Source organism: Oratosquilla oratoria, chromosome 11 (assembly GCF_046742065.1).
Source record: "Oratosquilla oratoria isolate Oo_2021 chromosome 11, ASM4674206v1, whole genome shotgun sequence".
In the NCBI taxonomy this organism is placed as follows: Eukaryota; Metazoa; Arthropoda; class Malacostraca; order Stomatopoda; family Squillidae; genus Oratosquilla; species Oratosquilla oratoria.
Genome location: NC_134787.1, coordinates 23,463,547 through 23,478,782, shown reverse-complemented (window position 1 = coordinate 23,478,782; position 15,236 = coordinate 23,463,547).

Sequence of the window (15,236 nt, the reverse complement as noted above, 5' to 3'; positions counted from 1 at the left end):
GGGGGCACGTAGATTATTACAAATTTTCTGCTCTTCTTATCTCTATCTTCTACTTCTATCATAATCATCTCTACTCTATTCTTCCCATATGTGACACTCTTCACGTTTATATCCTTCTTAGTCAGGAACATAACTCCACCCCCTTGTTTTATCTCTCTGTTTCTAATCCAATAATTATATGCATTGTGTCCTATGCTGTTGGGTGGTAGTGGACCTTTTAATTTTGTTTCTACAATTCCCATTATGTCCGGATTTTTTTCTTTCAGATATTTGTTCAGTTCATTCAGTCCTGTTATTAATCCATCTATATTTGTGTAGGATACTCTTAACTTTCTGTTATTTCCATTGTATTCTCTGTTTCTTTTGTGTTTCTCTCTGTTATTTTCCATTTCTTCAGTGTCATATTCACTACTCTCCAGTAGAATTCTTGTTTTTCTGTCTCCGTTCTGGTCTCGTTTTTTTTTTTTTTCTTAGCTTCATGTCTTTTCCTTATTTCCTCCTCTCTTTCCTCTTTATTAATTTCCCTTTATATCCATACCTTTTTATATTGTTCACTTGTTGCTAGTTTCCCTGTTTTGGATAAGACATTCTCTGCCGTCGTTTGTGACCTGAATTTAATCTTAATTGGTCTGGTCTTGTCTGTACTATATTTCCCTAGCCTGAATTTCTCTTCGATTTGTTTCATTACTTCTGGCTCATCTTCCTGAACCAATTCGAGTAAATTTATTACATTTTCATTTTCCTCTTTGATTCTTGTGGTTCTATCTGGGTTATGTTTCTCTTCCATTCCTAATATAATTATACATTTCTTTCTATCTGCTAAGTCTCTTACTATATTCTCCTTCTGTCTCATCACTTTAATAACTGAGTCTTCAGTTTGTTCTTTCATTTGTTGTTTGATTATGTCAGTAAATGCAACTTTGCTGTTTTCTTGGATTTTTTTCCAACCCTCTTTGTTGTCCTTACTATTCTCCTTTAAGACTTTATTCTCCTCTTTTACTTCTTTTAACTGTTTTTTTAATTCTTCAATTTCCTTAGTTAAGTTTTTGTTCGCCTTCTCTAGTTCTTCCAATTTTTCAACCCTCTGCACAATGTTGTTAACGTGACCGAACCTAAGCTCCCAGTGCCCGATCATCTTATCGAGCTTCTCTTCTAGTCTTGTCAATCGGTTGGGGGGGGGGGGATTGTGTCCTCCCCCACCCTCTTTAAATCCCTGAAAAATATTCTCATCACCTTCTACTGTATTGCTCTTATCTATACTTCTAATCTTTACATTTTTGTTGATTCCGTCCTCTCCAAAGTCATCGTCTTCAGTTCGTCTCTTGTTTACATTTCTCCTAGCTTCCTGGACCATGTCATTCTCTTCCTCATTTCCTTCCATTTCCCTCAATATCCCTTCCCTTCTCCTTCCCTATCACTTCCCCACTATTCCACGAGCACTCCCCTTCCCTATAAATACAAAAAGGCACTTCCTGGATGTTGAGATCCACGTAGTTTTTCCTTTTTCTTTGGAACACCAATTCTCGCCGTCCATTCGGTGAAAGGGTGTGTGTGTATTTACCTAGTTGTATTTACCTAGTTGTATTTTACGGGAAGGGGAGCTATGCTCGTGGTGTCCCGTCTTCATATCTCATTTTATCTAAACTATTTTTAAATTCATGTATTGTTTTTGCACACACCACTTTCTCATCTAACTTGTTCCAACTGTCTATTACTCTGTGAGGAAAGCTGTCCTTTTTCAAATATCTTCTATAGCTGTCTTTTTTTATTTTCTTTCCGTGTCCTCTTGTATTTCTGTCATCCCATTTTATCAGATTCTCTCTATCAGTAATTTCTATGCCTTTCATGATTCTGTAAATAGCCATCAAATCTCCTCTCTCTCTTCTTTGCTCTAGTGTCTGTAGTTCAAGTTTTTCTAGTCTCTCTTCATATGATAGTTTTGAGAGTGTTGGTGCCAATTTTGTAATTACTTTTTGTATTCTTTCAAGTTTTTTTATACATTTTTTTGTACTTGGTGACCATATCGTTGCTGCATATTCTAATCTTGGTCTTATCAGGGTGATTAGGATTTTCTTCACCATTTCTTCATCCAGGTATGTAAATGCAACTTTGATTGTTCTTATTAAATTATAAGTTTCTCCAAAAATCTTATTTATATGTTTCTCAGGTGACATATTATTCATAACAATGACTCCCAGGTCCTTCTCATTTACTACTTTTTTTATTCCTTCTTCTCCCAATTTATATGCTCCTGTTATTCTGTTTTTGCTTTTTCCAAATTCCATTATACTACACTTTTTTGTATTGAACTCCATCTCCCACTTCCTACTCCATTCCTGTACTTTATTTAGATCTCTCTGTAGTGATTCACAATTTTCTTCAGTTTTCACTCTTTTCAGTAGTTTTGCATCATCTGCAAAGAAGCTCATATAGCTTTCAATTCCTTCATCCATATCATTAATATATATAGCAAACATTATTGGGGCCAGAACTGTTCCCTGCGGAACACCGCTTATTACTTCATCCCATTTTGAGTGTTTGTCTCTTATCACTACTCTCATTTTTCTTTCTTGCAAAAAGTCTTTCATCCAATTTAGTAGTTTGCCCTGTATTCCTCCTTCAGTTTCTAATTTCTTAAGCAACTTCTTATGTGGTACTTTGTCAAAAGCTTTCTTTAGGTCTAGAAATGCACAGTCCGCCCATCCATCTCTTTCTTGTATTATATCTATTAGCCTTGAATAGAAACATATTAAATTGGTGACGCATGATCGTCCTTGTCTGAATCCAAATTGCCTTGGATTTAACACTTTGTTTTGTTTTTCTCAACATTTTACCCATCTACTTTTGATAATTCTTTCACAAATTTTTGCTATTGTACTTGTTAGAGAGACTGGTCTATAGTTGGTAGGTTCTTCTTTATTTCCTCCTTTATATATAGGTACTATATTTGGTTTTTTCCAATCTTCTGGAACTTTTCCTTCTTCCAAGGAACTGTTTATTATGCTATGTATTTTATCTGCCAGTTCATTCCTGCATTCTTTCAGTATCCAGTTTGCTATTTCATCTGGTCCATGCGATTTTCTGACATCAAGATTATTCAAGTGTGTTGATATTTCATTCTTTGTTACTTCTATTTCTTCCATAGGGGGGACTTTCTCTTTCCATTCTATCTCTTCAGGTTGTATGTTCTCCCTTGTAAACACTGATTTAAAATGTTTGTTCATAATTTCCGCCATTTCCATTTCCTCTGTGTATTCAACTCCCTCTTGTCTTAATTTCTCCAATTCCTGTTTGTTTTTCAGTTTATTGTTTACAAATCTGTATAATAGTTTTGGTTGATCTTTACACTTTTCTATGACATCTTTTTCATATTTTCTCTTTTCCTCTCTGCACGTTTGTACATATTCATTTCTATAACAGGTATATATTTTCCATTTTTCAGGTCTTCTGTCTTTTTTCCATCTGGTCCAGGCTTTGTCTCTTTTGTCTTTTAACTCCCTACAACTTTTATTGTACCAGCATTTTACATATTCTTTTTCTTGTTTTTGTCTTGGGACATACTTTTCCACTCCTTTTTTTTTTGTAAATTTTTGTCAAAATATTCCATTTCTCTTCTACTGTTGTTTCTTCTTTGTATATTTCTTCCCAGTTTTCATTTTGATTTTTTTTTCTTATTTTATCAAAGTTTGTTTTTTCATACATCATTCTTCCTTTTCTATATTGTTCATTTCTTTTCCTATATTTTTCTTCATTAAGTTCCAGTTCAATCAATATGTGGTCACTTTTACTTATTGGTGTTTTATATTCAATTTTGTCCACTATTCTAGGTTCAGATGTAATTATTAGGTCTAGTCTCGATGGCTCTTCTTCATTTCTATACGTAGTGTTCTCCTGTATCCATTGTGTCATTGTATGGTCAGTAACCATCTCAAGTAGAGCGTTTCCCCATGAGCCGTCTCCACCCGTTACTGTCATCTCTTCCCAGCAGATTTCATTGCAATTAAAGTCGCCCATCATAACTATTCTTCCTCCCTCTTCCATTATCTTGTTTAATGCTATCTTTGTGTCTTCTAACATACTTTTATGTTCACTCTCTTCCCATGAGGCTGTTTTCGGGGGCACATAATTTATCACAAACTTTCTGCTCCTCTTATCTCTGTCTTCTGTTTCCATCATTATCATCTCTACTGTATTCTTTCCATATGTGACACACTTCACGTTTATATCCTTCTTAGTCAGGAACATAACTCCACCCCCTTCCTTTTTCACTCTGTTTCTAATCCAATAATTATATGCATCATGTCCTACACTGTTGGGTGGTAGTGGACCTTTTAATTTTGTTTCTACAATTCCCATTATATCTGGTTCCTTTTCCTTCAAATAATCATTCAGCTCATTCAATCCTGTTATTAATCCATCTATATTTGTGTAAGACACTCTTAGTTTTCTGCCACTTCCATTGTGTTCTCTGTTTCCCTTTTGTTTTTCTCTTGTATGTCGACTTTCTTTAGTTTCATATTCACTACTCTCCAATAGAATCTCTCTTTCTCTGACTCCGTTCTTTTCTCGTTTTTTTCCTTAGCTTCATGTCTTTTCTGTTTTTCTTCCTCTCTTTCTTCTTTATTCATTTCCCTTTTTATCCATACCTTTTTATATTGTTCACTTGTTGCTAGTTTCCCTGTTTTGGATAAGATATTCTCTGCCGTCGTTTGTGACTTGAATTTAATCTTAATTGGTCTGGTCTTATCTGTGCTATACTTTCCAAGTCTAAATTTCTCTTCGATTTGTTTCATAATTTCTGGTTCATCTTCCTGAACTGATTCTAGTAATTGGCTTACTTTTTCATTTTCCTCTTTGATTCTTGTGGTTCTATCTGGGTTGTGTTTTTCTTCCATTCCTAATATAATTATACATTTCTTCTTGTCTGCTAAATCTCTTACTATATTCTCCTTTTGTCTCATCACTTTAATAACCGAGTCTTCAGTATGTTCTTTCAATTGCTGTTTGACTATGTCAGTGAATGAAACTTTATTGTCTTCTTGGGTTGCTTTCCAATTCTTAGCTTCTTTAGTTATGGCCTCTCTGATTTCTTTACTATTCCTCTTCAATTCCTCATTCTCCACCTTTACTTTTCTTAACTGTCTTTTTAGGTCTTCTATTTCATTAGTTAAGTTTTTGTTCGCCTTCTCTAGTTCTTCCAATTTTTCAAACCTCTCGGCGATTTTTGTCATCTTGCCAAACCTAACTTCCCAGTTGTCAGACATTTGTTGAAGTTTTTCCTCCAGTTTTGTCAGTCGGGGGAGGTTGGTATCCGCCGCCCTTTCATTAAATCCTTTGAAATTATCATCCTCACCTTCCATTGTACTGCTCTTATCTATGTTTCTGATCTTTACATTTTTATTAGACATTTCGTCGTCACTCAGTTGGTCGGGGGGCCGTTTTTTGATGTTTACATTTCGTCTGTCTGCCTGGGCCAAGTCTTCTCCTTCCTCATTTCCTTCCATTTCCCTCAGCAATCCCTCCCCTTCTCCTCTTTCCCTACTTTCCCACTACCCCACGAGCAATTTCCCCCCACCCTGCAAATACAATAGGTACTTCCTTTGCTTTGGAATCCTCTATTTTTCCCTTTTTCTTCGGAACGTCTTCTACGCCGTCCGTTCACTGAAGTGTGTGTGTGTGTGTGTGTGTGTGTGTGTGTGTGTGTGTGTGTGTGTGTGTGTGTGTGTGTGTGTGTGTGTGTGTGTATGTATTTACCTAGTTGTATTTACCTAGCTGTATTTTACGGTAAGGGGAGCTGTGCTTGTGGTGTCCTGCCTTCATATCTCATTTTATCTAAACTGTTTTTAAATTCATGAATTGTTTTTGCACACACCACTTTTTCATCTAACATGTTCCAGGTGTCTATTACTCTGTGGGGAAAGCTGTTCTTTTTCAGGTTCCTTCTATAAATGTCTTTTTTTATTTTCTTTCCGTGTCCTCTTGTATGTCTACTATGCCATTTTATTAGATCCTCTCTATCAATAGTTTCTATGCCTTTCATGATTCTATAAATAGTTATCAAGTCTTCTCTCTCTCTTCTTTGTTCTAATGTCTGTAGTTCAAGTTTTGTTAGTCTCTTTTCATATGATAGTTCTGAGAGTGTTGGTGCTAGTTTTGTAATTGCTCTTTGTATTCTTTCAAGTTTTGTTATAGATTTTTTTTTGTACTTGGTGACCACATCGTCGCTGCATATTCCAATCTTGGTCTTATCAAAGTGATTAGTATTTTCTTCACTATTTCTTCGTCCAGGTATGTAAATGCCACTGTGATTGTTCTTATTAAATTATAAGTTTCTCCAAAAATTTTGTTTATATGTCTCTCAGGGGACATATCATTCATAATAATGACTCCCAGGTCCTTCTCATTTTCTACTTTTTGTATTTCTTCTTCTCCCAATTTATATGATCCCACTATTCTTTTTTTTTTCTTCCAAATTCCATTATACTACACTCATTGATATTGAATTCCATCTCCCACTTCCTACTTCATTCCCCTACTTTATTGAGATCACTGTAGCGACTCACAATCTTCTTCAGTGTTCATTTTTTTTCAACAATTTTGTATCATCCGCAAAGAAGTTCATATAACTTTCAATTCCTTCATCCATATCATTAATATATATAGCAAACATTATTGGGGCCAGAACTGTTCCTTGTGGAACACCACTTATCACTTCATCCCAATTTGAGTGTTTGTCTCTTATCACTACTCTCATTTTTCTTTCATGCAAGAAGTCTTCCATCCACTTCAGCAGTTTGCCCTGTATTCCTCCTGCAGTTTCTAATTTCTTAAGCAACTTCTTATGTGGCACCTTGTCAAAAGTTTTTTTCAGGTCTAGAAATGCACAATCAGCCCATCCATCTCTTTCTTGTATTATATCTATTAGCCTCAAATAGAAACACGTTAAGTTTGTGACGCATGATCGTACTTGTCTAAATCCAAATTGTCTTGGGTTTAGTGCTTTTTTTTTTCAAATGCCTTACCCATCTAGTTTTGATCATTCTTTCACAGATTTTTGCTATAGTGCTTGTTAGAGAGACTGGTCTATAGTTTGTAGGGACTTCTTTGTTTCCCCCTGTATATATAGGTAGTATATTTGCTCTTTTCCAATCTTCTGGAACTTTTCCTTCTTTCAAGGAACTGTTTATTATGCTATGTATTATGTCTGCCAGTTCATTTCTGCATTCTTCAATATCTAGTTTGCTATTTCATCTGGTCCATGCGATTTTCTGACATCAAGATTACTCAAGTGTTTGAATATTTCATTCCTTGTTACTTATATTTCTTCCATAGGGGGGACTTTCTCTTTCCATTCTATCTCTTCAGGTTGTATGTTCTCCCTTGTAAACACTGATTTAAAATGCTTGTTCATAATTTCCGCCATTTCTATTTCCTCTGTGTATTCAACTCCTCCTTGTCTTAATTTCTCCAAGTCTTGTTTGTTTTTCAGTTTGTTGTTTACAAATCTGTAGAATAATTTTGGTTGATCTTTACTTTTTTCTATGACATATTTTTCATATTTTCTCTTTTCCTCTCTGCATGCTTGTACATATTCATTTCTATAACAAGTATATATTTTCCATTTTTCAGGACTTATGTCTTCCATTTGGCCCAAGCTTGATCTCTTTTATCTTTTAACTCCCTACAACTTTTGTTGTACCAGCACTTTACATATTCTTTTTCTTGTTTTTGTCTTGGGACATACTTTTCCACTCCCTTTTTATAAATTTTTGTCAAAATATTCCATTTCTCTTCCACTGTTGTTTCTTCTTTGTATGTAGTTTTCTTTTTGAAAGAATTCTCTTATTTTATCAAAGTTTGTTTTTTCATACATCATTCTTCCTTTTCTATATTGTTAATTTCTTTTCATGTATTTTTGCTCATTTAGTTCCAGTTCAATCAATATGTGGTCACTTTTACTTATTGGTGTTTTATATTCAATCTTTTCCACTATTCCAGGTTCAGATGTGATTATTAGGTCTAATCTCGATGGTTCTTCTTCATTTCTATACCTAGTGTCCTCCTGTATCCACTGTGTCATTGTATGGTCAATAATCATCTCGAGTAGAACATTTCCCCATGAGCCGTCTCCACCCGTTACTGTCATCTCTTCCCAGCAGACTTCTTTGCAATTAAAGTCGCCCATCATAACTATTCTTCCTCCCTCTTCCATTATCTTATTTAATGTTATCCTTGTGTCCTCTAACATACTTTTATGTTCACTCTCTTCCCACGATGCTGTTTTTGGAGGCACATATTTTACCACAAACTTTCTGCTCTTCTCATCTCTGTCTTCCACTTGAATCATAATCATCTCTACTGTATTCTTTCCATATGTGACACACCTCACGTTTATATCCTTCTTAGTCAGGAACATAACTCCACCCCCTTGTTTTGTCTCTCTGTTTCTAATCCAATAATTATATGCGTCATGTCCTACACTGTTGGGTGGTAGTGGACCTTTTAATTTTGTTTCTACAATTCCCATTATGTCCGGTTCTTTTTCCTTCAGATAATCATTCAGCTCATTCAATCCTGTTATTAATCCATCTATATTTGTGTAAGACACTCTTAGTTTTCTGCCACTTCCATTGTATTCTCTGTTTCCCGTTTGTTTTTCTCTAGTATGTCGTATTTCCTTACTTTCATATTCACTACTCTCCAATAGAATTTCTCTTTTTCTGACTCTGTTCTGTTCTCGTTTTTTTTTTCATAGCTTCCTGTCTTTTCATTTTTTCCTCCTCTCTTCCCTTTTTATTCATTTCCCTTTTTATCCATACATTTTTATATTGTTCACTTGCTGCTAGTTTCTCTGTTTTGGATAAGATATTCTCTGCCGTCGTTTGTGACCTGAATTTAATCTTAATTGGTCTGGTCTTATCTGTACTATACTTTCCGAGTCTATCTATCTCTTCAATTGGTTTCATGATTTCAGGTTCATCTTCCTGAACTAATTCTAGTAAACTGCTTACTTTTTCTTTTTCCTCATTGATTCTTGTTGTTCTATTTAGGTTATATTTCTCCTCCATTCCTAATATAATTATACATTTTTTTTTATCTTCTAAGTCGCTTACTATATTCTCCTTCTGTCTCATCACTTTAATAACTGAGTCTTCATTTTGTTCTTTCATTTGCTGTTTAACTATGTCAGTAAATGCAACTCTACTGGTTTTTTTTTTTCAACCCTATGCTTCTTTTGCTATGGCCTCTTTATTGTCTTTATCATTCCTCTTTAATTCCTCATTCTCCTCTTTTACTTCTTTTAACTGTCTTTTTAAATCTTCTATTTCTTTAGTTAAGTTTTTGTTCACCTTCTCTAGTCTTCCAATATTTCAACTCTGCGCAATCTTTGCTACGTTACCGAACCTCTTCTCCCAATGCTCGGTCATTTTTTCAACTTTTTCCTCTAGTCTTGCTTATTGGGGGCTAGGTTGGTATTCTCCCCCCCCCCTCATTAAATCCCTGGAAATTATTATCTTCACCTTCCATTGTGCTACTCTTATCTATATTTCTAACCTTAATGCTTTTACTGATATTTTCGATTTCCCCAGTGTCGTCAGCTGACCTTTTGTTTACATTTTTTCTGCTGTCAGGGGGAGCCCGTTTTTCTCCCTCCTCATTTTCTTCCATTTCCCTCAGTAATCCCTCCCCTTCTCCCATTTTATTACCTTTCTACTACACCACGAGTTTTTCCCTTCCCTACAAATACAATAAGGCACTTCCTCGTAGTTGAGATTCACGAAAAATGCGGTTTTTTTCCGGAGTTCCAATCCACGCCGTGAATCCGACGACAGTGTGTGTGTGTGTGTGTGTATATATGTATATATATATATATATATGTATATATATATATATATATATGTTGAGACATTCTGACATATATATATATATATATATATGTATATATATATATATATATGTATATATATATATATATTGATTTAAATTATGACAAATGTAACTGAAGGCGGAGGAAGTAGAGGAGGAATAATGAAAGAATTTTACTGCCTTAACTTTTTTACCCTTAGGGTCTTGATCACAAAGCTTGTGATCAAGACCCTAAGGGTTGAAACGTTAAGGCAGTAACATTCTTCCATTATTCCTCGTGTACTTCCTCCGCCTTCAGTTACACACACACACACACACACACTTCAACGAACGGACGGCTTAGAAGACGTTCTGAAGAAAATTGAAGTTTTGTGGATCCCAACGCAAAGAGAAGTGCCTATTGTATTTACAGGGTGGGGGAAATTGCTCGTGGGGTAGTAGAAAAGTAGGGAAAGAGGAGAAGGGGAGGGATTACTGAGGGAAATGGAAGGAAATGAGGAAGGAGTAGACTTGGCCCAGGTAGACAGGCGAAAGGTAAACAAACGACCCCCCGATCAGCTGAGCGACGATGAAATGTCTAATAAAAATGTAAAGATTAGAAGTATAGATAAGAGCAATACAGTAGAAAGTGATGAGAATATTTTCCAGGGATTTAAAGAGGGTGGGGGGGACTGACAAGACTAGAAGAGAAGGTCGATAAGATGATCGAGGACTTGGAGCGTAGGTTCGGTCATGTTAACAACATTCTACAAAGGGTTGAAAAATTGGAAGAACTAGAGAAGGCGAACAAAAACTTAACTGATGAAATAGAAAACCTGAAAAGACAGTTAAAAGAAGTAAAGGTGGAGAATGAGGAATTGAAGAGGAATAGTAAAGAAAACAGAGAGGGATGGAAGTCGATAAAAGAAAACAGTAAAGTTGCATTTACTGATATAATTAAACAGCAAATGAGAGAACAAACTGAAGACTCAGTTATTAAAGTGATGAGACAGAAGGAGAATATAGTAAGAGACTTAGCTGACAAAAAGAAATGTATAATTATATTAGGAATGGAAGAGAAACATAACCCAGATAGAACCTCAAGAACCAATGAGGAAAATGAAAAAGTAAGCAGTTTACTAAAATTAGTTCAGGAAGATGAACCAGAAATTATGAAGGAAATTGAGGAAAAATTCAGGCTCGGAAAGTATAGTACAGATAAGACCAGACCAATTAAGATTAAATTCAGGTCACAAACGACGGCAGAGAATATCTTATCCAAAACAGGGAAACTAGCAACAAGTGAACAATATAAAAAGGTATGGATAAAAAGGGAAATGAATAAAGAGGAAAGAGAGGAAGAAAAGCAGAAAAGACTTGAAGCTAAGAAAAAAACGAGAGCAGAACGGAGTCAGAGAAAGAGAGATTCTATTGGAGAGTAGTGAATATGAAACTAAGGCAGTTCGACATACAAGAGAAAAACAAAAGGGAAACAGAGAACACAATGGAAGTGACAGAAAACTAAGAGTGTCTTACACAAATATAGATGGATTAATAACAGGATTGAATGAGCTGAATGATTATTTGAAGGAAAAAGAACCGGACATAATGGGAATTGTAGAAACAAAATTAAAAGGTCCACTACCACCCAACAGTGTAGGACATGACGCATATAATTATTGGATTAGAAACAGAGAGACAAAGCAAGGGGGTGGAGTTATGTTCCTGACTAAGAAGGATATAAACGTGAGGTGTGTCACATATGGAAAGAATACAGTAGAGATGATTATGATGGAAGTAGAAGACAGAGATAAGAGGAGCAGAAAGTTTGTGATAAATTATGTGCCCCCGAAAACAGCCTCGTGGGAAGAGAGTGAACATAAAAGTATGTTAGAAGACACAAAGATAGCATTAAACAAGATAATGGAAGAGGGAGGAAGAATAGTTATGATGGGCGACTTTAATTGCAAAGAAATCTGCTGGGAAGAGATGACAGTAACGGGTGGAGACGGCTCATGGGGAAATGCTCTATTTGAGATGATTACTGACCATACAATGACACAATGGATACAGGAGAACACTAGGTATAGAAATGAAGAAGAACCATCGAGACTAGACCTAATAATTACATCTGAACCTAGAATAGTCGACAAGATTGAATATAAAACACCAATAAGTAAAAGTGACCACATATTGATTGAACTGGAACTAAATGAAGAAAAATACATGAAAAGAAATTAACAATATAGAAAAGGAAGAATGATGTATGAAAAAACAAACTTATATAAAATAAGAGAATTCTTTCAACAAGAAAACTGGGAAGAAATATACAAAGAAGAAACAACAGTGGAAGAGAAATGGAATATTTTGACAAAAATTTACAAAAAAGGAGTGGAAAAGTATGTCCCAAGACAAAAACAAGAAAAAGAATATGTAAAATGCTGGTACAATAGAAGTTGTAGGGAGTTAAAAGACAAAAGAGACAAAGCTTGGACCAGATGGAAAAAAGACAGAAGGCCTGAAAAATGGAAAATATATACTTGTTATAGAAATGAATATGTACAAGCATGCAGAGAGGAAAAGAGAAAATATGAAAAAGATGTCATAGAAAAGTGTAAAGATCAACCAAAACTATTTTACAGATTTGTAAACAACAAATTGAAAAACAAACAAGACTTGGAGAAATTAAGACAAGGAGGAGTTGAATACGCAGAGGAAACTGAAATGGCGGAAATTATGAACAAACATTTTAAATCAGTGTTTACAAGGGAGAACATACAACCTGAAGAGATCGAATGGAAAGAGAAAGTCCCCCCCATGAAAGAAATAGAAGTAACAAAGAACGAAATATTGAAACACTTGAGTAATCTTGATGTCAGAAAATCGCATGTACCAGATGAAATAGCAAACTGGATTTTGAAAGAATGCAGGAATGAACTGGCAGACAAAATACATAGCATAATAAACAGTTCCTTGAAAGAAGGAAAAGTTCCAGAAGATTGGAAAAAAGCAAATATAGTACCCATATATAAAGGAGGAAATAAAGTACACCCTAACAACTATAGACCAGTCTCCCTATCAAGTACAATAGCAAAAATTTGTGAAAGAATTGTCAAAAGTAGATGGGTAAAATATTTAGAAAAAAAAAAAAGTGTTAAATCCAAGGCAATTTGGATTCAGACAAGGACGATCATGCGTCACCAATTTAATATGTTTCTATTCAAGGCTAATAGATATAATACAAGAAAGAGATGGATGGGCGGACTGTGCATTTCTAGACCTAAAGAAAGCTTTTGACAAAGTACCACATAAGAAGCTGCTTAAGAAATTAGAATATGAAGGAGGAATACAGGGCAAATTGCTTAATTGGATGGAAGATTTTTTGCAAGAAAGGAAAATGAGAGTAGTGATAAGAGACAAACACTCAAAATGGGATGAAGTAATAAGCGGTGTTCCGCAAGGAACAGTTCTGGCCCCAATAATGTTTGCTATATATATTAATGATATGGATGAAGGAATTGAAAGCTATATGAGCTTCTTTGCAGATGATGCAAAACTACTGAAAAGAGTGAACACGGAAGAAGATTGTGAATCACCACAGAGTGATCTAAATAAAGTACAGGAATGGAGTAGGAAGTGGGAGATGGAGTTCAATACAAAAAAGTGTAGTATAATGGAATTTGGAAAAAGCAAAAACAGAATAACAGGAGCATATAAATTGGGAGAAGAAGGAATAAAAAAAAGTGGAAAATGAGGACCTGGGAGTCATTGTTATGAATAATATGTCACCTGAGAAACATATAAATAAGATTTTTGGAGAAACTTATAATTTAATAAGAACAATCAAAGTTGTATTTACATACCTGGATGAAAAAAATTCTAATCACCCTGATAAGACCAAGATTGGAAAATGCAGCAACGATATGGTCACCAAGTACAAAAAATATATATAAAAAACTTGAAAGAATACAAAGAGCAATTACAAAATTGGCACCAACACTCTCAAAACTATCATATGAAGAGAGACTGGCAAAACTTGAACTACAGACAGTAGAGCAAAGAAGAGAGAGAGGAGATTTGATAGCTATTTACAGAATCATGAAAGGCATAGAAATTACTGATAGAGAGAATCTGATAAAATGGGATGATAGAAATACAAGAGGACACGGAAAGAAAATAAAAAAAGACAGCTATAGAAGAGATGTGAAAAAGAACAGCTTTCCTCACAGAGTAATAGACAGTTGGAACAAGTTAGATGAGAAAGTGGTGTGTGCAAAAACAATACATGAATTTAAAAATAGTTTAGATAAAATGACATATGAAGACGGGACCCAACGACCATAGCTCCCCTTTCCGTAAAATACAACTAGGTAAATACAAGTAGGTAAATACACACACACACACACACACACACACACACACACACACACACACACACACACACACACACACACACACACACACATATATATATACATATATGCCCACACACACATATATATATATATATATATATATATATATATATATATATATATATATCAATCAGTCAAATCAGCCATCCTGAGTCCACTGCTGAACAAAGGCTCCCTTCATAATATTCCATGATTCAAACGACCTCGCCATCATCTGCCACGTCACTCCTGCAAACTTCTCGATCTCGTCTCTCTACCTTCTCTCTGGTCTCCCCCTTCCACGTTTCCTATCTCGCGGCGTCCACTCAGTGACACACTTGCTCCATCGCTCATCAGTCGTTCGCACTAACTTACCTGCCCAATTCCACTTCCTCTCTTTTGCCGCCTCCACAATATTTTTCACTCTAGTCTGCTCTCTGCTTGCTCTCTTTCGGTCTCTCAGTGTTATTCCCATCATTGATCTCTCCATTCTCCCCTGTGCGGCCCTTAGCTTTGTTTCCATTGCTTTCATTAGTTTCCAAGTCTCACACCCGTAGATTATTGCTGATAGAATGCATTGATTGTAAATTTTACGTTTCAAACATAAAGGTAGGGAGCCTCTCAGGATTTTATTATACTTACCAAACACTTTCCAACGAATTATAATGCGTCTTTTTATTTAATTATCATGATCTTTCGTCACTTTCACCATTTGCCCTAAATAATTATACTCCTCAACTTCTTCAAGACTCACACCATCAATTATAATTTCTTTACTTTGAACTTTCGTGTTGAACATTACTTTGGTTTTACTCTTATTCATTTTTAAACCTACTTTGAGACTTTCCTTGTTTAGATCACTCAGCATACCTTGCAAGTCTTCTGCTTTTTCTGAAATAAGAATAATGTCATCCGCAAATCTTAGGTGGTTCAAATATTCGCCATTAACTTTTAAACCTTTCTTTTCCCAACTTAATCTTTTGTAAATATCTTCCA